This window comes from Rhea pennata, chromosome Z (genome assembly GCF_028389875.1).
Source record: "Rhea pennata isolate bPtePen1 chromosome Z, bPtePen1.pri, whole genome shotgun sequence".
In the NCBI taxonomy this organism is placed as follows: domain Eukaryota; kingdom Metazoa; phylum Chordata; class Aves; order Rheiformes; family Rheidae; genus Rhea; species Rhea pennata.
This window is the reverse complement of record NC_084702.1, coordinates 2,058,405-2,082,131: the sequence shown is the minus strand read 5'-3', so window position 1 is coordinate 2,082,131 and position 23,727 is coordinate 2,058,405. Positions and strand designations below refer to the sequence as shown.

Genomic DNA, 23,727 nt, shown 5'->3' with positions numbered 1-23,727 from the left:
TTTCTTCCCAACCCCACAGTGATGCCATTGACTATTTTCTGTTGGCTTTGCTGGCAGACACCCTAGCACCTTTGGCACTCCTGTAGATGCCACATGTTACCCATGACCTCTGTGCTCCTCAGTACAGCATGCAGATGTAGCTGAAAAGCCTAAACATCTCTGTGACCCAGAAAACCTTGGTGTAGTCTGTAGGCAGCCTGGAAGCCAGACGCAGCTTGGTCCTCTTGTCCTTTCAGTTGGGAGTATGGGTAAGGCTGACAAAAAGGGTGTTACCAGGAAAAGAAACAACTGAAATGCTGGCAGAGATGCTTAAGTCTGTGGATACTGTCAGGTGGGCAACATAAATGGGTGCCAACCAGACTCACCACAGCAGATTTTTATGTTTCAGGGAAACAATTGACTACTTACTGGTTCAAAACCAGCTAAACTACACAAGATAAACCCTAAGCCTATGGCACTGACTTTGGAAGGATGAGTTAGGAGCATATGTCTGGAGTGCTACAGCTGACCAAAGCCTGGCAACCACTGGAGGATGTGTATATGCATGCATAACTGCAGGTGACCATATGCTCTGAGAAAGACAGTGACTGTTATGCAAAACATTGCTGCTGTTAGATCAGTGCACAAGTCGGCTTACTGAGTGGGGTGAAGGCTTTCCCTCTTTCCTCGTTTTGCTTTCTGATGTGACTCAGAAGAGGGGACAAAGATGTGCTTGCTTCTCAGGAAAGGACTGGAGCATCTGCCCTATGAGGAACGGCTGCGAGAGCTGGGACTATTTAGCCTGGAGAAGAGAAGGCTGAGGGGGGATCTTATCAATGCCTGTAAGTATCTGAAGGGAGGGTGTCAAGGGGATGGGGCTGAACTATTTTCAGTAGTGCCGTGAGATGGGACAAGAGGCAACAGGCACAAACTGAACCACAGGAAGTTCCACCTGAATACAAGGAGGAATTTCTTTCCTGTGAGAGTGACAGAGCACTGGAACAGGCAGCCCAGCGAGGTTGTAGAGTCTCCTCTGGAGATATTGAAAACCCACCTGGATGCAATGCTGTCTACTAGGCTGTAGGTGACCTGCTTGAGCAGGGAGTTTGGACTAGATGATCTCCAGAGGTCCCTTCCAACCTTATCGATTCTGTGATTCTGCACTTCTGTGATTCTGTCACCCCTCCTTCTACAGGAACAGGCTTCTCTGGACTCTGCCATTGCTGTGTAGAGAAGCCACCTGTAAAACTGCAGGGTTTAGCTGCAAACAAGTTCTACAGGCCAAGGGAAAGAGATTCTAGATGAACATGCCAGGGTTGCTGCATGTTAGGTGGGAATTCAGAGAGCATGGGCTGGCACGACAGGACTGCCCAGAGGTCTTACACAGAAAACTCTAGTGAAAACTGGGACTTTCTGCCACGTGGCTTCTACCCTCCCCATGTGCCAGCACTGCTGCTGGGGTGAGACATAGCTAGTGTAGACAACAGGTAAGGTAAGGAATAGTGCTGAGGAATTAAAAGTGTCCTGACTGCCTTTCTTGAAACCCTAGGCAGATTTGTGGGGGCACAAAACTCACCCAGACAGCTTGTTGGTAACTCACCAAGTCATCCTTGTTGGATGTGTTTGTGAAGTGGCCCAACAAACACATTTCCAGGGTGTTTCTCCAAAGCAAATGAATGTGACTGTCATTTCAAGCTTCCCTTAAGCTTCAGTTCAGGTGGCCTAAAACCAAATGTAACAGATACATGTGGAGCTGGCAGTGCTGTACAAGCATATGAGAAGTTACAGGTGCTGAAACCAGGCTTAAAAAGGGCAAACAGCATCTGAGTTAGGCTGGCCTAGGCTGTTTCCTTTAACACAAACCAGGTCTCCCTTGCAAAGATGAGTTTTCTGGCAGACCCTCCCAATATTGCACTGGCAATACTGCTTCTAAAGCTTGGTCTGTTATTTCAGTCCACAGGCTCTTTGCTTTTGAGATAGTTGCTAGAGAACAGCTTTGCTCTTGATTTCATGTGTTTGCCAGCTTGATTCAGAAGCCTCTTGCTGTGAGGGTGATGAAGATGACAAGGGCTGTCATATAGGGATATTGCAATTTTCTGTCCCGTTTCTTTGCTTGAATGGTTTGTGACATAATCCAGCTATTGTACATGATGTCTGGGGACCTGTGTAGCAACATCAGTGTCAAACACCCACTCCATAGTCAGACAGCCAGTAGTGGCATAATTTTCCTTCCTTTCTGTACTTCTCAGTTTTGAGACAAGTAACATCATCTCCATCTCATTGAAGAGAGAAAGTCTGCAAGGTAGGCTCCTGACCACGTGCTGTTAAAGCTCTACGGCCCAATAGACAGACTGTTTTTCAAAGACAGGTATTCTGTTTTGGTCAGAGCTCCTTACTACCCAGGTCGTTTCTAGGCTATCAGCCTGCCAGTCTTCTGGTGGTAACAGCTGGGATATGAACAAAATGTTTTTAGTCTCATCCCAACCTGGCCAGAACCAACCAGGCAGGGCCCATTATTCTGATTACACATACATTTACTGCCTGCCTTACAGGGACACTGTGAGGTGGCCAGCAGGTCTACAGAGGCACTTACGAGAAGTAGATATCTGCCATACTACATGCCTCTTTGCTTGGAAAGACGTCACTGTTCAGCAGGGAATTGAATCCATGTTGAGAACAGCCTCTCAGCAAAGGATGGCTGTCCATGATTTGAGTAACTGCAGATCATGTAGGGTGGATCTTAGATTCCAGCCAAACAGACTGATTTTTGCTGTGATTTTAGCTAAACAAAGCCATCACTTCATTTTGTCTACCCCAGGCAGATGCTGGCTTTGCTGATTTCCTCACCACCCTCAGAAGGCAGACATAGGCTTAAGTGCTCGGGTAAAAGAGCTGAGTTTGCTTCTCCCAGAGGGAGCACACCTCTGAAGAGCGGTCCTAGTGTCTATCCTGCCACCTCCATATGCAAAACCTCGGGTCCCTGTGGCTTATGTTTGACAGCTTGAAGTTCTTTCTGTGGTGATGGCTCCACAGAACTGAGAAGAGATGAACACACCGAACTTAAGTTGCAATGTGGAGAGGATTAGTGGCACTGTTTCAGGCTACTCTGTCTGCTGCCAAACTGCTGGAACTGGAGCTCATCAGTAAAGAAGACATATTTGGCTCTTCCCAAGCTTTCTTCTCTCAGAGAGACAGAGAGACAATGCTGAGAGAAGTATTATTTGACTACTCAGGTTAGAATTTACTTCAGTTAGTCCATGTGAGATTAGTTTGAAATTGGTCTTCAGTTCTGGATCTAAGCATTCCAGAGATACGGCCAACTCTCCAGGTGTGCTTTATCACTTTTCTGCCAGTCCCACTGTCTGACTGGATCCAGAGTCAGTTAGCCTGAGACCACAATACAGAGGGGAGCCACTGAGACTCCTGGGACTCCAAGGAATAATTCCTCTCCCTTTTGTTTCTCTGAATAAAAAATGTCCCTTAAGTTCAGGAAGAGCAGAATGCAGCCCTGCATATTAGGCACTGCCACTTCTGGAGTTGCAAAAGCTGCTAACCTGATGTCCTGTACTGCTTTGTGTGGTCAGGCAATGAAACCACCCCTAAAAGCTTGAAACGGAAATGCTGGCACCAGAGATCTCTGCTAGAAGCCATTGCTAAAAAGCAATGCAGAAGCGTCATAGTAAACATTTCAAACTTGCCATCCAGTTGTGATCTGAGATAGGGTGAGAGAGTACTATCAGGAAATATGATTGCAAAAAGACCATGACACATAGCTACATTCTGTTCTATCCAAGCACGAGGGAGTTGAACAAGATTTCTGATGTCTTAAAAAAATTCTAATGTGCTGACCTTTATGCTGAAGGGAAACAGAAAGAAAAGTCTGTATCATTCTGAGAAAACATTATTATCCTAAGTATGCCAGCATATTATGCTATATGTCTGTAGAGTTTAAGTGAGTTTGAACTTTCAGGAGAAAAGATTTCTGGTCACTTCAGTCATTAATGCATGTTTCTCTTGCTACACTCCTCCTCTTTGGTGTTTTAGGGCAGATGCACAATTTGTAGGTTGCTTTCTGAGCTCTCAGCTAGTGTAACATACTGTCAAAAATTTTAGAAGACAAAAGTTTCAAGGGCAAATTATCAGCCATATAGTTTGTCTCTCACATAACACTTTTCAGATTCAGAGGTTCATTTGTTCATTCTTTGCAGAGGGATCTGAAAGATATTCATTAAAAATAGCTTGGTGAAATGTGCCTACACAGAGGGGTTTGGAGTTCCTTAGCGCTGCCTCTTGGCCCAGTTTGCTCTCTGCAATTGCAAAGAGCAGGAGTTTCAGGGTGAGCTCTAAACAAGGAGGTCATGTCTTTCTCAGGTAAATGTGTGTGTTTGTACAGGAAAGATTCAGCAGAAAGTCCTTACTCAACATATTGTATGGCCTGACAGAAAGGTTTTGCAGTAAGGATGGAGAATTGACACACTTGGAAGGGCTTAGACAGACACACAGTCTCTTCAAGAGAGGGCAGATTCATTGCCTGGGATGAACACTGAGGGAGAGAGGCTCCAGTGCCGTCTCCTCTGTAACATATGAATCTCCTTTTTTTTTTCTTTTTTTTTTGGGGGGGGCTTTTGAGCTTCTCTTAATCCTGGTGCTAACACATGGTGGTGTGTAGTATTTTAAGAAGGTAGTTTGGGTCACACACATAACTCTCAATGATTCTTGATAGGTCAAACCTCATCAGTCCTTTGGGCAGCAGCAAAATGTCATATCCAACTCCACAGAGAGACCTGGAGGACAGAGCTACTCCTTGTCTACTGAGAGATGCAGGGAGAACATCAGGGCAGTTCAAATGGAGCTTCTCAAGCCAATAACCTGCAGACCACTGAAGACATGGTTAAGGAGCCCATTCAGATCCAGATCAAGGAAGAGAGGCTGACGAAGCCACTAAGCTCAGTTTTTCATATGTGTGAAATCTGAAGGTCTTCTCTCCTTCACAAAATCCCAGTTACTCTTCTTCAACCAGCTCTGTTTTTTAGTTCCCTAGACCCAGCAACTCTAGAGCTATTCTGTGGGTCACAGAACATGGAGATGAGTTCATGAAATCAGGTCATGACCAGAATTAGCTCTTAGAGATGTTATGTTCTTGCATTCTTCAGAACAGCTCAACACAGGCTCAAACTGAAACAGTGGAAATTCCACATGAATATAGGAAAATACTTTTTCCGTGTGAGGGCAGATGAACACTGAAGCAGGTTTCCCAGAGAGGCTGTGGAGTCTTCGTGCTTGGAGTTATTCAGAACTCCACTGGGCAATATTGTGAGCAACCTGCTGTAGCTGACCCTGCTTTGAGCAAAGGGGTCAGTCCAGAAGATCTCCAGATGCCCTTTCCAATTTCAACTATTCTGTGGTTCTGTGAAGGCACTACAGTCAGATGACTTCAGAAATATAGCATTAAAAGATCTATTTAATGGCAAGCTTTATTTTATACTTTGGGAGATGAATTTAAGAAGGATTAAGGAAAATATCTAACTTTGTGTTTTTGTAGATGACCTAGCACAATACAATCCCATTCTTAATCATGTAAGAGCAAATAAAACCACATATTTTCCCGTGATCTTAGCTCCCGAGCTTAGTGATTTGTGGCTTAGAGACTAAGGCGTGCAAATGATCTCTTTGCACTGAGGGAGTCCTTAAGTGTTTGCAGTCATTTTTTGAAATGGTGTAAATTTTTAGCATCACAGCATTTTGTGGAAGATTTGTACATAGCTTTTTTTTTTTTTTTTTCAAGCACCTCTTCAGTTTTGTTTTAGTCTATCTGACCCATGATCTAGAATCACAAAATGATTCAGTTCAGAAGAGACTTCTGGAGGTCTGTAGTCCAACCTCATGCTTTGAGTCTGAGCTAAGCCAAAAGCTAGACTGGGTTGACTGAGGCCCTCTCCAAGTGACTGTTGACTATGACAAGGATGGTGATCGTACATTCCATTGCTTTTTTAGGGCTGTGTCTGAGGCTGGCCTGGGCATTTCTCTTCACTCATACAGCTGCTGATGATGATCTTTGTCCCTATGGGAGCAGGAAGTTCTTGCTTTTTTACCTCTTCCACTTCAGTACTGCCAGCGAAGTTCCTTCTTGTTTTTTCAAGCTTCTGATACTCAAAATTCCCTTAGAATTTTGAATAGTTGATATTTTGTGGTGAAAAGCAAAATTCCACTTCCAACCAGTGAATCTAAAGGAATTAGGTATTCTGGATAAAGGCTGTCTTCAGAAGCTCAGAAAATAGAGTATCATTTTGTAAATGTCAAGTCTTTAAGCACCTCTGCCATGAAATCTTTTGCCAAGCTCTTTTAAAGGCCTCCATAGAGGTGAGGATACAGGACTGGCTGCTCCTGAATTAGCAGACTGGTAGATAGGTGTGGAGTAGCTTGTCCAGAAAAGCTGCATGAATTAGGAGCTAATGCAAGACCTTTCCCTAGGCATGGTTTAACATCATATTAACTACAGATGTTGGTTCAAAGCTATTTTTTGGACAAATTCAGTGATCAAAAACGAGCGCTGATCTTGAAAGGTGCCAGACAAACTCAGCTTTTACATCAGTAGAAGAGAACAATAATCAGAGTTTCTGGGAGAGAAAAGCAGTCTCTGGATTAGAAGCAGAAAGAGCAGCCAAGGTAAAGGCAGAGGGATACGCAGTGCAGAAATACTCTGGGCTAATTAGGGAGTTGAAATAGCAAAACCGGAAAGGCACAATATAGAAAAAAAATCAATACCTTTCAGTTGGTGACTGTCATCTTTTCCTGACCCTCTCTGTGCTAAATAAAGGCCTGCAGACAATCGTAGAGAAGCTTAAACCTGGAGCAGGGCATTTTTACAGCAAAGGCCAGTGTCAAAGAAGAAGGAAGGGAAAAACTGCGTCAGTGGAGCTGTGTCCCTGTGTAATTGCTTGCACAGCACTAATGGAAGTCACACAGGACTGGGTCCTCTCCACGCAGCCTTGTACTCAGTTTCAGTGTCCTCAGCACGACCACCTAATGCCCAGTGTGTCAGGAATTAGAGCACTGCATAAGCTAGGAAAGAAAAAAATAAACAACATTATGACTTGCTTGGAGATACAGTGCAGAGCCAGGACAGAGCCTCTAAGAAGCCAGTGTCAGTGCAGTAAGCAGTTTTAGCTTCCCTTAAGTATCTCAGCGTCAAAGTCACTGTGCTCCAGATTCTAAGGGGTATCTCGATATCAGTGAAACACAGTGGGGATGCTAGGCCAGCCTGAATACAAAACTGCACCTCTCCTGAAACCCATATCCTGGGAAAATGGAGCGCTGGGATCCTGCAGTACAAGTTAGCGCTTGCAACTGCATCCCAGAAACAGCAGCAGGTACTCATGAGGGGACAGATTGAAGCATTTCGGAATCAGGCTGGGTGGGAGACTTGATACCACCCAGAGACCTTTAGCTCGGGCCAAACCACAACAGTGCAAGCAGCAGAGAAGACACAGGGAAGGAAGGGGAGAGGCTGTTAAGGGCTCTGGAGGCAAGGGAGGTAAATAAGGCAACTTATCGGCCAGACTTGCGTGGACTGCAGGAGGTTCGTGGGCCCAGAGAGGGCAGGCAGCCTGTAGCCGTGGGGACCAGTAACAGCGTGCGCACGACTGGAGCGGCCACCTTTGCTGTGCGGCCAGGGGGACAGGCTGTATTGTTGCTTATGATTATCATGATTACTTTATTCCTGGAGCTGTGGCCGGTTGGAGTGCGGACAGAGAGGAAAGCAGCGGGGAGCGGCGTTTCCCCCCCGCCGAGGGGCCGCACGGGGCCTCGCATCGCAGCCCGCCGCCCCGAGGCGGGGCGGTGGCCGCCGCCGCCGCGCCCGCGCCCCGGGGGCGGTGTCGCGGCGGGCGCCTGGGCTGCTCCGCGGCCCGGGCTCCGCCTCTGCGGGGCAGAGGCAGCGCCCGCCGCCGCCGCAGGCTCCGCGCACCGCTCCCGGCGGCGCGGGGTCGGCTCCCCGCACCAGGTAACGCGGTGCCCGTCCGCGGGGAGCCGCGCACCCCGCCGTGGCCCGTCCCCGGCGGCGGCGGCGGCAGCCGCGGAGCTGCGGCCCCCGCGCGGGCTCCGCGGGGCTGCGCGGCGGGGCGGCGTGGCCGTGGGGAGCCCCTCGGGGGAGCAGGCGCGGGGCCGAGGGCGGCGCGGGGCTGGGCGGGCGGGCGGTGCGCGCTGCGGGGACGCGCTGCAGCGGTCCTGCCGCCGCGGATCATCCGCGTGGCTGCTCTGTGCCACGCCGCGGCTGCCGCTGGGTCGGCTCCGGGTTCCGGGACGGTGTTTAGCATTGGGAAGAGTTAGCTTTGATGGCTGCGGGACTTGGCGTCGTGCTTTCAAACAGGTGAGCTCCGGCCTGGAGCTCTCAGCTTGCCTCTTGTAGTTTTAAAACTCCCTAGCTCCGGGACAGGGCTCCCTTGGCAGCGATGCCGTGAAGTGACATCCACCCCGGTTTCTGTTGGTCAGAGGCTTGGCAGTGATGAAGAGAGACTTGTTTCTGAATGGATTTGTCTCCAGATTTGCAGACCTTGTCCCCATACCGGGCTGTCAGGATAGATCTGTGTTAAAGGAGTTACTGTCTTCTCTCACAAAAAAGTTGCTCTGTAAATTGTTGCCTGCATGTCATCTCTGAATACACACAGCACAACGCTGTGGAAGATTTCAGGGAAAACGTAGGAAACTTGCAAACTGCCCATGCCGGCAGCAAAACTGACTAGCTCCAATTACTTTTGTCCTACTTACACATCATCTCTGTGAAACTTTGTTTCTTGCCATTTCCCATTGAAGGGATGTTTTGGTTAGGAGCACATCTCATCTGCTTATTACCATAAGCTGATGGTGCTGTCCTTATTTCTTGACCTGGTTTGCCTCGGACTCTTTGGAAAGGAACTGTCCCTGACATGCAGAGAGGCAGTGGAAGAGGGTGGAGATGTAGCAAACAGGCACTCTACGAGGCAGAAGGTGATTTGGTGTCACAGCTAAAGCACATATATATAGCAGGTACATGGCAGTGTATATTAAGATTTTTTTTTTTCAAAACTGATTGTTTCAAGAGTCGTTTTAGTGCTGTTAGCATTTAGCTTATTTAACAAAAAGAGGAAAATTTAAGGGAATTTTAAGGCTGAATTTTAGGGGAAAATAAGAGGAGAGAAATTTTACCTGAGTTGAAGGAACAGAAGTCAGAGCAGTTTTAACTGGTAGGTGAAAGGTGCACTGTGCTACAGAGAACCTCTTCATGAGCAAGGGTTGTGCTCTCGCTGGATACAGGCAAGATCTTTGCAGGACAGTGTTAAGCCAAGACAGGTGGAATACAACTCTGAAGAATTCTGGATAAAATCAAGGTAACAGTGCAAATTTGTCTGGTAGATAATATAAGTTAGTCTTTCTGACTGACCTGATTGTACCTGCTCAGTCTGGATGTATTAATGATAGATATCTAACCATTAAAGCACACTTCCCAGAGTTCCTCATGATCCCCACTTTTTGAAAGTCATGCTTTTTTGCTAACTCCCTGCAATTGCTTGTCTGTAACTCCCTTCTTCAAGGTGAGTGTACTGTATGAGCTGCTGACACAGAAAAGATCTGCAGAACTGGAAATGAAGTGATAGTCATTTTAGGCTGGAAGACTTTAACAGACCATTTTACTCACTTTTCCTTCTTCGGTGTTGTTTCCACTCCCATATAAAGTAGCATTTCTGCAGCAAAGGAAAGGGAGAAAGGTTCAGAGGGCTATTGCACAACTTGATAAAAGTGAAAGCTGTAAAAGAAAAACTTCTGGAAGCCTGCAACACAGAATTTCCTCCTCACTTCATAAATTTCCCATGGATTCAAATAGAGAGGCACCTAACCCTTGCTCCATTTCTAAATGCTCTTCCTCTTTTTCTAAATGCTCTTGCTCTATTTCTAAACCAGCTAGCAAAACTGTGCAGCCCATGCATCTCTGACAAGGCCAGCTCCTCATGGGTAACTGTGATTGAACTGGATGGGAAAGCCAAAAGCAAGGGGGTAGTGGAGCAAACTACAAGGACGTAGCACAATTCGGAGGAAGAGACTGATCCTCCATCCAGCTCCATGCTACTGAGGAGACTGTGGCGACTGAAATGTGGACACGGTATTTCTCAGACTGAGTAGAGGAGCAGGAGGGCTGCAGAGGGAAAAGAGACTTGGACTTGAAAAGAGACAGGGAAGCCCTCCAGGAAACAGTAGATGAAGTTCCTTTCCATCAGAGATTCTCAGTCTTGTCCTTTGCTAACCATGGCTGTTATGGGTGGGAAATGTTAGACAGCTGGAAAGCCAACATTCAGGTGAAGCTAGGGTCGCAGACAATTGTGGAGACTGCTGTTAGGGATTCCCTTGTTCCTCTAGTTTAGCCAGGAGACTAGTTTAGCCTAGTGTGTGTTTCCTAGTGTAGTGCTGTCTCATTTATCCTAAATTTCACTCAAGCTATCTGGGCTGTAATGCCTGCAAAGAGCTTGTCATTTTTAAAGCTTAAGAGGAGCTCTTAGGCTTTTTGAGAAATACTGACATTGCAGTTTCATGCTGCATGCAGAGCTGTTTCACAGGTACATGTATTCTACCTTTCTTTGTTCTTCTTTACTTGATACTTGCCAAAAGGACATGCACAGAAATTGTTTCCCAGCACATAGTCTTCATGCTCAATCCCAGAAATAAAGATCACCTTCAGGTATGGAGGAACCTGTTAACCTGTCTGCCCTGAACTTGTGTATGATGAAGTGAATTTTCTGTGTGAGCAATTTCAGAAAGACACTGGAAATATTCCAGAGTGCTGAACTGCACAGGCATGTTTGCTTGTTCCAGGCCTGCACCAAAACTTGGAGGTCACTGCCAATATATGGAGCTCTGCAGAGAATTTATTTTTTCCTGTTACGCAAACTACAAGTGGCGTAAAAGTGTTGCTAATAGGGTCTGCTGCTTAATTTGGCTGTATTGTACAATAAGAGGCTGGGGAAGATGAGCCAACAGCACTCAGGCATTTCTTTTTATCACCTCTGCAGGAAGTTTCTCTCGAAAAGTTAAGTCAAGAAATCAGAAGGAAACATTTCTGTATACACAATTCTTGTCCAGAGGGATATTACTGAAGAAACGTAAATCTCCTCTCATTTCTCCACAAATCTATTTTTAGAAGTGAAGCTATTCAGGAGGAAAGGTATTGATTTCTCCTTTTCTCCTTGAATATTCTGTTTATCACTTTCTTCAGTTTGTGTGTAATGGACCATGTGTGAAGCTATTTTTGATTCTCTCCTTCTGCTCCAGATGTATGAACCAGGCAAGGAGGTAGGGCTTTTGCAAAAATAATAGTTATTTGGCATGTGAACACTTTGCATACTCTGTCTAGATCATAATATTTTAAAACTAATTCATATGTGAAGTCTTTTATGTCTAGAAGAAGTTGTTAAAGCAGAGCAGTATGAGAAGGTAATGGTACAGGACAGGCTATTCCAAATGACTTCAGAAAGAAAGTTAACAGCAGACAGTGTCCTACAGATTAGCTGGAGTGGGCTGCTGTCAAAGCCTGCTTTACACTCGTGTTCAGTAATATGTCTTAGCTGCCATTAGTATGTCTGAGCAAGCTAATCAAGGACAAAGGGACAGCCTTCGTGGGTATCTGGCAGAAGCAGATGTGATCTGGCAGGGCAGGCTGCCGTGTCCTTCTGATGTTTGTGTCTATTCTCAGGCAGACTACAAGCCACGCTTCTGGTTCCCTGGGTCTGGACAAGTGTTTCACATGCTGCCAAGGGGCTTGTTTACCTACAGATGAGGGGGGGAAAGAGTAGCAACAGCCAGCCCTGTTACCTCTTCTGGTGTTCAAGGGAGGGCAATTGCTGTGCAGCCATCATTTGCTTCTTACACTCCAGTTGCCCTGGCAGCCAGTGTCCCCCACATAAGCAGCTATGGGGTTAGGGTGAACCCACCTTGACAGTGCAATGAAAGCCCTAGCCATGAGCCAGGGTTGCTGGCCCCAGACACTTATCAATGAAGCCTTTGAGATCTTTGTTAAGGACAGTAGGCAACAACCAAATAAAAATAGACCCCAAAGGCAGGGAAATGGTCATTACTTCTGCTAGTATAATAAGGAGTAGTACCACTGCACCAGGTGTCCAGGTGGGATTTCTATGGATGTTGCACCAAAGGGGAATTTGAAAGGAAACAGCACCTCTGTAGATATCAGTGGTGAAGATTGTCGCAAAGGAGAAAATATAAAGGCCCTGCTTGTTTAAAACTTGGCATGTGTGTGACAGAGGAGAGGAGGATTCTCAGAGGAGGTGGCATACTGGGAGAGATGTGTTTATGTCAGCATCCTGGATAGATGTGGGTCAGAATTTGTCAGGAGCAGAAGAGAGGCTATTGCAGCTAAAAAGATGCAGGAAAAAAAAAAAAAAAAAAAAAAAAAGCTGATGGGAGGAGTGAGAGGCCCTGTGTCAGGACTGTATACCGGGGAGAACAAGCAGGGCCTCAACCCAGCTGGGATGGGAAGAGTTTGGGCCAGGTAGAACAGCCTTGGGCTGGCCTGAGGGCACATTGGTAGTGTTGGACTTGCTGCTCCTTTCTTGGCTGAGAAAGTCCTTAGTGCTTGGGGCACCAGAGCTGACAATACACACCTCTCTTGCTTTCTTTCAAAGCAAATATATGACTGCTTCCTCAAGTTTTCTCAGCCATTGCTTTCTCCCCTCCTACAGTCATCTTCTGGCTCAGCAGTTCAGTCTGATCTCCTGTGTTCTTTGTTCAGGCCAGGGAACTTCACTGAGAATGCTCCTAACCACACACTCTGGCTTAACTGAGGGAGGGTCTTATAAAAACTTGGCTTTTCCGTAAAGATACCAAAAGACAATGACTCTTCTGAGCCTCTTGGGAGATGACTGCACCGGATAACTGCTGTGAGTGGCGGCTCAGCTGGACTTTCAGCTTCATCTTTCAACTGCCAGTGGCTGCTGTGTCCCTGCCTCTGTTATTTTGCTGCAGCAAGGCTTCTTCTTCAGTGCTAGGCTTGGAGCCATCATACCTACTTAGCACCAGCTGCAAGACTCATACTACATGAGGTTCAGTTGCAGTGCTGAATCTCTGCACACTGACAATATACAGGGTGTCTTCAGGCTGAGCAGGGTCTTGTGCCATTCCTCTCCTCCAGATCACGCTGTCTCCAGTTCGTATCAGTCTGCTGGGCACATCTGCTGAAAGTAAGGCAGGCTCCTTTGTATGATGTGCACCTGAAGGAGGATGTTAGGGCTTTGAGAAGCTTTGAGAAGCTCCAGTTGCATGCATTTTTGGAGATATTCTGGTTTTTCAAAGCCTGGGTAAGTTATCTTGGGGTGATGTCACTGTAAAATTTCACTTTCTCTGGGGAAAGAGGAAGGTCCAGGAACTCAGGGATTTGGAACGGGCAAATAAAAGCACAAGTATGTCCCAAGATCTCTCTGCTGTTCTTGGAAAATCTGCTCTATGTGCAGCTGTAGCATTAGGCAGGGTTCTACCATCATCAAAGCCCAAAGTGTAATGTCTTCTGTGTTTCTTTGTTTGCTCTGAATGTTGAAAATTCTTCTGCACTGAAGCTCTTTGATTTATGGCTGATGGAAAGCTTCCCCCACCACCTCGGCAACAAATGTTTTTCAATGAAAACCCAAGTTTTCAGTAAAACTAAGAGGCATCAGGCTTTTCTTTTTTTCCCTAGTTCTCTCTCTGATATTAAAAAGAAGTTCTGTACATTGAAGGTTTTTCCATTTTGGATGAGAAGGAAACAATACTATAATTTTGCAGCACTTGTGAGGACTGCAGCTTGGGCACATCAGGTTTCTGACAAAAATTACATCTCCTGTAGTGCTTCATTGCTCTGTTACCATGTGATGTGTTACTTTCCTCTGCTAAGAGTGGAAGATGTGGTGCATCTTGGAAGGAGGAGCCTAGCCAAGGAGCTTGACTTAGAAAGCATCAGAAGTGATACTGCCTCAGGCTGTTGATTTCAACCAGCCAGTGTGGGGCCTGTTTCTTGGTGTCAAATGCTGCTGTTGCTGTGAAAATAGGCTGTCGGGTGGAGGTTGTGGTAGCTGTCAGATCATTGCTCAATTCCAAGGCTGACTGATGGTTCAATGAAAAAATTAATTGTATCAGATTCATATTTTTGACTGTAGTGCTCAGTGACAAAAGTTGACAAGCCAGAACTTAGCAACACAATGAATGCATGCTAATCAGATATGCTGACTGCTGATTTGACCAACTGAAAAAGGCGTGTGTGCACTGCAGCAGGAATCAGATGATGCTGGACTTGCCTGGTGTTGCTTAGCAGACAATATAATATGTTTTTGGCACAACGCAGGTTCTCTTTCTGGTTGCTAATGGCAATAGATGAACTAGAGAATTTAAAAAATACCAGATGGGCTGGTGTACTGTCTCCTACAGCCTTGATTGATGTGGCCCATGCTTCTGCAATGGCTTGAGAATCCAGATGCAGAGGAAGAGTCCTGTGATGCATCAGACCTACCCTTCTGGGTAACCAATCAGCCTCCACAGTCACAAACTCTGGGCCAAGTTCCTTTCAGATGCTGGTTTGGACCAGTATTTGAACATTTTGGCCACTGATGGAGATGAAGAGGCAAGGCCTGACGCTGTCCAGGTGTGCTTTTGGCAGAGAAAACACTGACGAGTATTAGGTAGTAAGGCAAAAGGTTTATATACAAGTTTCGCAGGGATGAAGCCTGCAGTCTGCCCAGTTACATTGTTAGCACTGGAATGGGAAGCTGTCCTTTCTCCTGCATTTTGTTCCGGAACTTGTCACCTTTTGAGGGCCCCTCTGTAATGGGCTACTGTGCAGTGATGCTTCTGGCGCTATTTGTTCTTCTGCCCTTTGTCTCCAGCAGAATGAAAGCAGTGAGGTTCCAATCATCTTTGCAAATGCACGTCTCTGTGATCTCTGAGGAAGTTCTACAGCACAAGCAATTGATGTAGTCGTTGTAATTGCCCTGCACACATCAGATGCTAGGTGTTTTTTAAGGTCATGCAGGAACAGCTTAGTAAAAGAGAGTGTCAGGGAAAGGGAGAGAATCAGCATGGATGTTCCATAACTGGAAGGACATTACACTAATAAACAGTTCCAGTGACATGGATTGTTAGTTCTTTACTGGAAAGTAAGCAAGAGACTGTTACCTGTTCCTCAGATACAGGTCACTAACTTGCTAGTCCACCTGTTGATTGGGCTCTAGAGGGTATTTCTTTCCTACTTTAGCAACTGAATTGAAACTTATTTTCCTGGTCAAAGTTTACCTTCCCTAACATGAAGGAGCTGGGCTGAAGACCTCAGGACTCTCAAGCAGTCAGATGGACAACAGGGCAGCTGTGAAGTCCTTATTCAGAGAGTAGGTGTCCCATGGAACCAAAGTGATTATAATCAGGGCCTCAGAGGTGATCAGATAAGCAGCTAATGTAAGAGTGTGTAGGTTAAACTGTGCTGAACAGACCTGAATCCTATTAATAAGACAGGGACTATTAAGTGGTATCATGGGGAGGTATTCCTTGTGGACAAAAAGCAATGGCGAGAGGACTGTCATTATGGTAGAGGATGATGTTTCTGGCTATCTGGCCTCTGAGCATGGAGAGAGGATCATGCCCTGAACCATCCCCTTGGGCAGGACAGATGAGCCCCAGACAGGCTAAGACCCTTCACGTGGAGACAATTTCTGTACAAACTCCTTGGTCTGATCTTTGACCTGAACAAGTCCAGGGGACTGTCTCCACAGAAGCCCACAGAATCACACAGAATCACAGAATGGTTGAGGTTGGAAGGGACCTCTGGAGACCATCTAGTCCAACCCCCCTGCTCAAGCAGGGTCACCTGGAACGTGTAGCACAGGATTGTGTCCAGACAGGTTTTGAATATCTCCAGAGAGGGAGACTCCACAACCTCCCCGGACAACCTGTTCCAATGCTCTGTTACTGTCACAGGAAATAAGTTTTTCCTCATATTCAGGCAGAACTTCCTGTGTTTCAGTTTGTGCCCATTACATCTTCTCCTGTCTCTGGGCACCACTGGAAAGTCTGGACCCATCCTCTTGACACCCTCCCTTCAGATATTTGTAGACATTAATAAGATCCTCTCTCAATCTTCTCTTCTCCAGATTAAACAGGCCCAACTCGTGCAGCCTTTCCTCATAAGAGAGATGCTGCAGTCCTCTCATCATCTCTGTAGCCCTAACTGAACTCTCTCCAGTAGTTCCATGGCTTTCCTGTACTGAGGAGCCCAGAGTTGGACACAGTACTACAGATGATATGGCCTCCAGGGCTGAGTAGAGAGGGAGGATCACCTCCCTCGACCTGCTGGCAACACTCTTCTTAATGCTCGTCAGGATACCATTGGCCTTCTTGGCCACAAACGCACGTTGCTGGCTCATGGATGAAGCATTATAGATTTGGTAAAGCATTATAGATTCATTCAGGGAAACTTTCTCTTGCTTATATTGGGTTGATTTATGAGAGGATGACCACAGTGATTTCTCATGTGTGTGCACGCGTGCACACGCATGCATATGCACACATGTATGTGATTGAGGTTTATGTTATTAAATTGTATGATTATGGGTCATGTTTAGTTTTTTGTGGAAAGTATAACAGTTGCAGCTCAAATGCGTCCAAATACTGACAGTAGCATGGCTCATCTCAGACAGCGTATTGAAGTTTCATTTTCCTTAAATGTTATGTCCACCAGCCTTAGCCTGGGCTGGAGACTGGCTTGCTAACCGAGGACTCTGCTGCCTGGCTACTGCTCTGACTGTATCTGAGTGTGAAACTGTGGCTATTCTTAATTTCCATGAGAGGGCTGGACTTTGGGAACAGAAAGGAGATCTGCACAGTCAGCATTTATTATGTTTGTGTGGAGTCTGAAAAAAAAGATATGGTGAAGTAATGGGTGCATGACCAGTTGCTGGGCTGTGTTCCTGCCAAACTCTTGATTGTGTGCACTGCCTGTATGTTCATTTACCTTCTGGCTGTTCATGTTCCAGGGCAGGCCTTAATCTTGAACATACTAGTGTAGGTCAGCAGCATGATATGGATGGTGTGTTAGGTAAGATGTGTCCTACAAAGGGGAGAGTTGCTGTATGTCTGGTGCTACACAGGCAGAAAAATACTTGGAAGGGTTTCTGGTATCCTCTTTCCAGACAGAGGTTGCTAACATTCTGGTGGGACTGAAGGTTGTAATAGGAGCTTGGCCAGAGAACCAAAAATAAAGTCATCTCCTCTGACCACATCTTAGAGAACATCTTTAGAAGTTTAATGGAAAGTGTATAAATTACTGTTTTGTCCGAACGCCTTGTCAAGGCTGGCTGACCTTCAAAAGCTATGCTGCAAAGAATCCCAGTTGTTCCAAAACTGTCCTTTGATGCATCCCAGGCTCACAACTGGCTATGTTCATCAGAAATGAGGTTACTTTTCCACTACCTGCCTGGTAAGCAAAGAACATGCTACACTAACAATACACGGATAAGAGCAGCAGCTGGAAATGAAGGAGCAGAGATGGATGTTGCCAATTATACTGATCCCTCTCTACCCTCTGACTGACCCATTATATTACCAGACTCCTGGATCCCCTGTCTCTTGAGCAAGATGTATGGTCTGCTGTGTAAGAATCTGCCCATGCACATAAACCTCATTGCCCAACATTAGCAGCTCTGCACCAGATCCTGCTGCCCAGGATGGAGAATGCCACCTTAACAAAGGGACCCCAAGCTGACTGTCTGATCGCATAGGCATCCAGGCATTCTTCAAGTCAGGGTGTTCACTGATGGGGAGGATCTTAACAAGTCCCTAGGCAGAACCTTTCTTTCACTGTTCCTGAGATCTCTGGAAGCAGGTGGAAAGGATGGGGCTCTCCACCTGCAGATGAGGAGATGTGGAAACCACCAGAGACTCCCAGTTCTTTCTGGCATCTTCTGATAGGAGAAAGGCTGAGTGTGAACTAACAGGTTTCCATGTCCTGTTCTCAAAACCAAAGAGATCAATCTTACAGTGAAAGGGAAAAACATACTGCTGTAGTTTCCCCTGCCCCCCACCGCCGCCTCTCTGAAGACAGTGTGCAGCAGATGATTGTTGTCCAGGGAATAGTATGCCTGATAAGTGATGCAGCTCAGGCAGGGACCAGCCTGGGTTTGTTTCCAACTACATTGTGTGAGGATGTTCCACCTGCTATACAGGATGTAAAGATCATGTTCATATTAATTGGGTAATTGGAATCACAATGTGCTTCTGGAGAATCTTTTTAGCAGGAATGGCTATAGTTTGAACATCAGCAGGGCAGTGGATTTGTTTACACTGCTCTACCTCTGTCACATCAAGATAAAGGTTCAAGGTGTAACAAAATCATGGAATTTTTCTCTGCTTGTTAAAGGTTTTAGTTTTCACAGCTGTTGTATGCAGCATCCTCATAATACTACATGAGAGGTACAGGATCATAGAATCACAGAAGCCTTTTTCCAGAGGCATTACTGAAGCATAAAATCACCACAATTACTTTAAAACCCAAGAGTTTAGTATGGAACTTGCTGTCTTTCAAAGTTGTTTTTTTTTTTTTTTTTTTTTTTTTTTTTAAGGGAGATATAACGGTTGGGCTGCATTAACAGCAGTGGAGGGTGTTAATGCCATTATTCCAGCAGCCTTGCTGGTTTTTAAACACTCTCAACATCTCAAGAAAAGGAGCATTTGGAAGGGGACAGTAGGCCATTTTTGCATCTGGGGGCCTCTTTTGAGTGACTGCTCTCAAAGCTCAGCATGAGTAACTGGAGTCTTATCTGTTGGTAATCTGCTCCCATCTACTTCTCTGTGGTCTGCCCTCTGTGCTGTTGATCTGTTAGTTCTCAGATGGCCTGTCTTACAGTTGTGGTACAGTTCAAAAGCTGTATAGAAGAAGCCATAGTGCTGAATGTCCTAGGGAAACCTGGAGACCATCTAGGTCATCCTCATTCTTTCTTCTCGTTATTTTAAGGGCGTTGGGGTTTTGCTCTGATGTTTTATCAGCAATGGCAGATGTTTCAAAGGGGAAAAATTGCAGTGAAGAAAGGAGTATGTTCCCACAAATCATTAAAATCTTTTTAACACTACAAAAGGGCTTGTTGTGTGCACAGTTTTATGTAAGCTTGCTGCATAGGCAATGAGCACATGAATCAAGAGCAGTGAGTCTCTGTTCACTCAGAGGAGAATTGAGGTATTACAGATTGTGCTCAGTACCCATTCTTGTACTGTGGTCTGGGAATTAAAGGAGGACAAGACACATTATGCATTATTTGGATTTTATTATTTCTTCCCTTAGGATTGCATACTGCTGACCAACATCACACACAAGAGATATTTAAGACGATCCTTCCAGAAGCCCTGATCATGAAGGTACAAGTGGACCACGTCCACAGCTGTTCTACAATAGCTTATTGCAACTACTGCTGTTCATGCAGTTCTCTACCATCAGTGAATGGAGGAAATCTACTGATTTTGCTGTCACTCTTGCCCTTAGTATATGTCCTCTGGGTCCAGCTTACTCTTTTTCTTGCAGCCTTTGCTGTGTTCTGCTACTTGTGCTGTTTTCCTATTGGGCAGAGAAGGAGCTCTGCACAGAGGGCCTAGGTGGTTTGCTGAGGGAACCTTATCTCATGTGCAGGTGCAATAATTCCATGGGGAGATCAATAGACCTTGTGGTGGTCTTGAAAATTACAGAGTTGTGAGGTGGAAAGGAGTGTCATTTCCCCAGTAGTATATTGCTGTATTTTCACTGCTTGTCTCTCCATAGCTTTGCTTTAGTTGCAAGTGCATGTAATCGTGTCATACAAAAAGTAAAAACGTATCATGTGTAGCATGGATTAAGTGTTGATAGCAGCTGTGGCCAGTTAATTGGCTGGCTAGCTGCAGTGATGTTGGAACTGTGAAGAGAGATATGATGACAGAATAAAAAGAAACAGAAACTTTCTGGAAGAATTACTGTTTTTCTGCCATATCCACCCTGAGGCCCAGCATGGGGACAGAAAGAATCCTGGAAATTTGTTAGGGAAAGTTGAAGGCAACTCATACAAAATAGTTACTCTTTGTAGACAGACAGCAAAAGAAGATTAGAGTAATGTTGAAAATGCCAGTAGCCCTGCATTTCCCTTTCTTGTGGCTTTTGGCACCAGGAGGAAGGCTTATTCTTCACCTCAAGATTTGCAATTACAGAACAGATTTAGTGCCCTGATAGCTGATGAGGGACTGGGAGCTCCCTCCAGCGAAGCACCTGAGCCCACTAAACCTCAGCCTCACAGGAGCACCAAGAATTACTAGCAAGGGGCAGCAGTGGATGACCATGCTGCAGGGAACAGAGGGCCCTATTTGCCAACCAGACCTATCATTTAGGGAGATTTCCTGCTTGCTGTGAGCTCAGATTCAGGTTGTTGTGGAAAGGCTGCAGAGGTTGATCCAGCCGTCAGACTATTTCCTCTGCTGCTATTCCATGTGGGCACCAGTGATATTACCACTGATACTGGAAAGTTATTAAGCATGACTACATGGCTCTGGGGCGATGGTTAAGGGTGTGAGCACCCAGATCATTTTCTCCTTGATTGTTCCAGTGAGGGGGAAGGGCTTGAGAACAGTGGGCAGATCCTATGGGTCAACAATTGCTTGTGCAGCTGGTGTCGGCATCAAGGTTTTGTTTTTTATGATCATGAGATCCTCCTTGAGTACTGATGATTGCCTGGAAAAGATGGGGATCTAACTAAGCAGAGGAAAAAGCATCTTTACCAGCTGCCTGGCCAACCTAGTAAGAAGAGCTTTAAACTAGGAGCTATCTATAGTGGAGGAAGAGGATGACCAATAATCATCTCTGCAAACAAGCAGGGATGGGGTTAAGAAAGCTAAAGCTCACCTGAATCTGAATCTGGCAAGGGAAATAAAGAGCAAAAAGAAAGATTTCTACAATCACATTAGGAGCAAGAGGAAGACTGTAGAAAATGTGGATCTACTGCTGAGTGTGAATGGAACCTAGTCATAAAGAATATGCAGAAGGGCAAAGCACTGAATGCTTCCTTTGACTCAGTCTTTCCTGGTAAGACTGACCTTCAGGAGTTCCAAGATCCTGAGACCTGTGGAAAATCCAGGGCAAGGTAGACTTAGCACTCAGTGGAGGGGCATTAGATTAGGGGATATTTTAAAGGACTGGACATACACAAGTCCATGTGATGTGATGGGATGCACCCAGGAAAGCTGAGGAAGCGGGCCGGTGTCATTGCAAGGTCATTCTTGATTATGTTTTGAAGGTCATAATGGGGAAGGCTTATGAGGACTGGAAGACAGTACATGTTGCTCCTATTTTTAAGACAGGCAAGAAAGAGGGTCTGAGAAACTACAGACTGGTCATCCTCACATCAATTCTTGGGAAGGTGATGAATAATCCTGGAAAAAAAATCCAAAAGTATTAAGGACAAGAAAGTGATTAGGAACAGTCAGCATGGAATTATGAAAGGGAAATTATGTTTGACCAGCTGATAGCCACCTAGTGTGGCTTGGGGATTAGGAGGAAAGCAGTAAATGTTGTTTATCTTGGCTTTAGAAAAGCTTTTGGCACTGTCTCCCATAACATCCTCATAGGCGAGCTGATAAAGTACAGGCTAATTGAATGGACAGTGAGGTAGCCAGAAAATTGGCTGAACTGCTGGGCTCAGAGAGTTGTGATCAGTAGCGTGAAAATCAGCTAGAGGCCAGTCACCAGTCTTGTGCCCCAGGGTTCGATATGGGCCCAATACTGTTTAGCATCTTCATTAATGACCTGGATAATGGGACCAAATGTCAGCAGATTTGCTAATGACACAGAACTGGGTGATGTGGCTGATGAATCAGCTGGTTGTCCTCCTGTTTAGAGGTACCTCAATGGACTGGAGATGTGTGCTATGAGAAACTTAATAGAATTCAGCAAGTGTAAGTCCTGCACTTAGTCAGGCATAAGCCCGTGCCTCAGTACAGACTGGAGGTCAGCTAGATGGAAAGCAGCTTGGCAGAAAAGGACCTGGTGCAGAGCTAGTTGAATGTGAGCCAGCAACGGACTCTCAGAGCAAAATAGAGCCAACAATGTCGCCTGAAAGCCAAGGGAGGTGATCCTTCCCCTTGTATTCAGCCCTGGTGCAGCCACACCTGGAGTGTTGGGCTAGGCTTGCCAGTACAAGATGGACATGGTCTTAGTGGAGCCAGTCCAGTGAAGGGCTGCAAAGATGATTAAGGGACTGGAGCATCTGTCATAGGAGGGGAGACTGGAATAGTTGGGACTGTTCAGCCTGGAGAAAAGAAGGCTCAGGGGTGATGTTATCAGTCATCATAAATATCTGACTGGAGGGTGTGTAGAGGAAGGGGTCAGACTCTTCTCAGTATTGCCCAAACACAGGATGTAAGGCAACAGGCCAAACTGAAACAGTGGAAATTCCACATGAATATAGGAAAATACTTTTTCCCTGTAAGGGCAGATGAACACTGGAGCAGGTTTCCCAGAGAGGCTGTGGAGTCTTCATGCTTGGAGTTATTCAGAACTCCACTGGGCAATATTGTGAGCAACCTGCTGTAGCTGACCCTGCTTTGAGCAAAGGGGTCAGACCGAAAGATCTCCAGATGCCCTTTCCAACCTCAACTATTCTGTAATTTTCTGACTTTCAATGTTCTCTATGTAACTAAGAATTATTTCGAATGAAAGTTTTAGAGGTAACAATACTGTTGTGTTAGAGGCTAGATTTACTATTGGTTCTGAATTTAGGGCTGTGTTAGCTACACTGAAAGGAATGTTTGTCTGCCAGATTTTTCTCTAAAAATGAGTTTCTTCTCTATCTATATTAGAAATCTCTATCTGCAAATGTTTCATGCTCTAAGTATGTGTGTTTTTAAAAAAATCCATGTTTTCTGTTTTATGTATTCATTTATTTAAATCTTATTCTTACTTACATTTTGGTGGCAGTTAGCAATTTAAAACAAAGACATAATTCCAAAATACTGGTAGAACTTTTGTCTATTAGAAAACTTCTGTAATGAATTGATACCTTCCGTTTAACGAGACAAGAAAAATGGAAGTATTCATCTTCCATGTATTTTTTTTTCCTGCTAGTCCTACCTGTACTAGCTGGCTGGACACTAACCAGTTCATGGCCTTCCACCTTCTTCCACAGTCTGCATGCATTTCTTCACAGCTTCTCTCCTCACAGGGCTGGCTTACACTGATTTTGTGCTCAACATTGAAGTGGATAGGAGGGAAAGGCAAAAAATCAGGTGTATTTTGTCAGTTATTTTTAGCAGGAGCAGAAAATTTAAAGCCTCCTTTGCCATGGGAGCAACCAAAAAGGAATCTTCGGAAAAGAGAGAGTCCCATCAGTGTCTTGGAGGCTAATGAGGAAACAATATTCTTTTTTTTTTTTTTTTTTTTTTTTTTTTTTCTGTTACAGAGATGCATAGAGCACCACCAGTAAAGACTGAGAGTTTTGTGACTGTGGTGGGGCTGCCTGCCTCCCTTGTTTCTCTCTGTAGGAGATGGACTCGACTTCTCAAAGCTTCTGTGTGTTCACAGCCTCTTCATGCTGCCAGGGGCTGTGTGCTCTGAGAACTGCCAGAGCCCTGATCTCTGGGTCAGCATTGCTGCTAAAGACCCAGAATCACTCAGATTTCCCGTGAGATATCTAACACTCTGAGTCTCTACACTGGCCAGTTAGTTGTGCAAATGCCCAGAACGAGTAG

At 45.5% G+C, this 23,727-nt stretch overlaps 1 protein-coding gene across 3 annotated transcripts in view; it reads left to right on the top strand.

Annotated features, from left to right (window-relative positions):
* Window positions 1–7,908: 7,908 nt before the first annotated feature.
* FRMPD1 (FERM and PDZ domain containing 1) overlaps window positions 7,909–23,727 on the top strand; it is a 48,654-nt gene continuing 32,835 nt past the window's right edge. The window contains exons 1-2 of one of the 3 annotated variants that reach the window (XM_062598940.1): window positions 7,910–7,981; window positions 19,310–19,383. The gene's annotated coding sequence lies outside the window, so the exon portion shown is untranslated. Of the gene's footprint in view, window positions 7,982–15,356; window positions 15,369–19,309; window positions 19,384–23,727 lie in introns of those variants that run through there. The other 2 variants (XM_062598939.1, XM_062598942.1) reach the window with 2 other exon arrangements.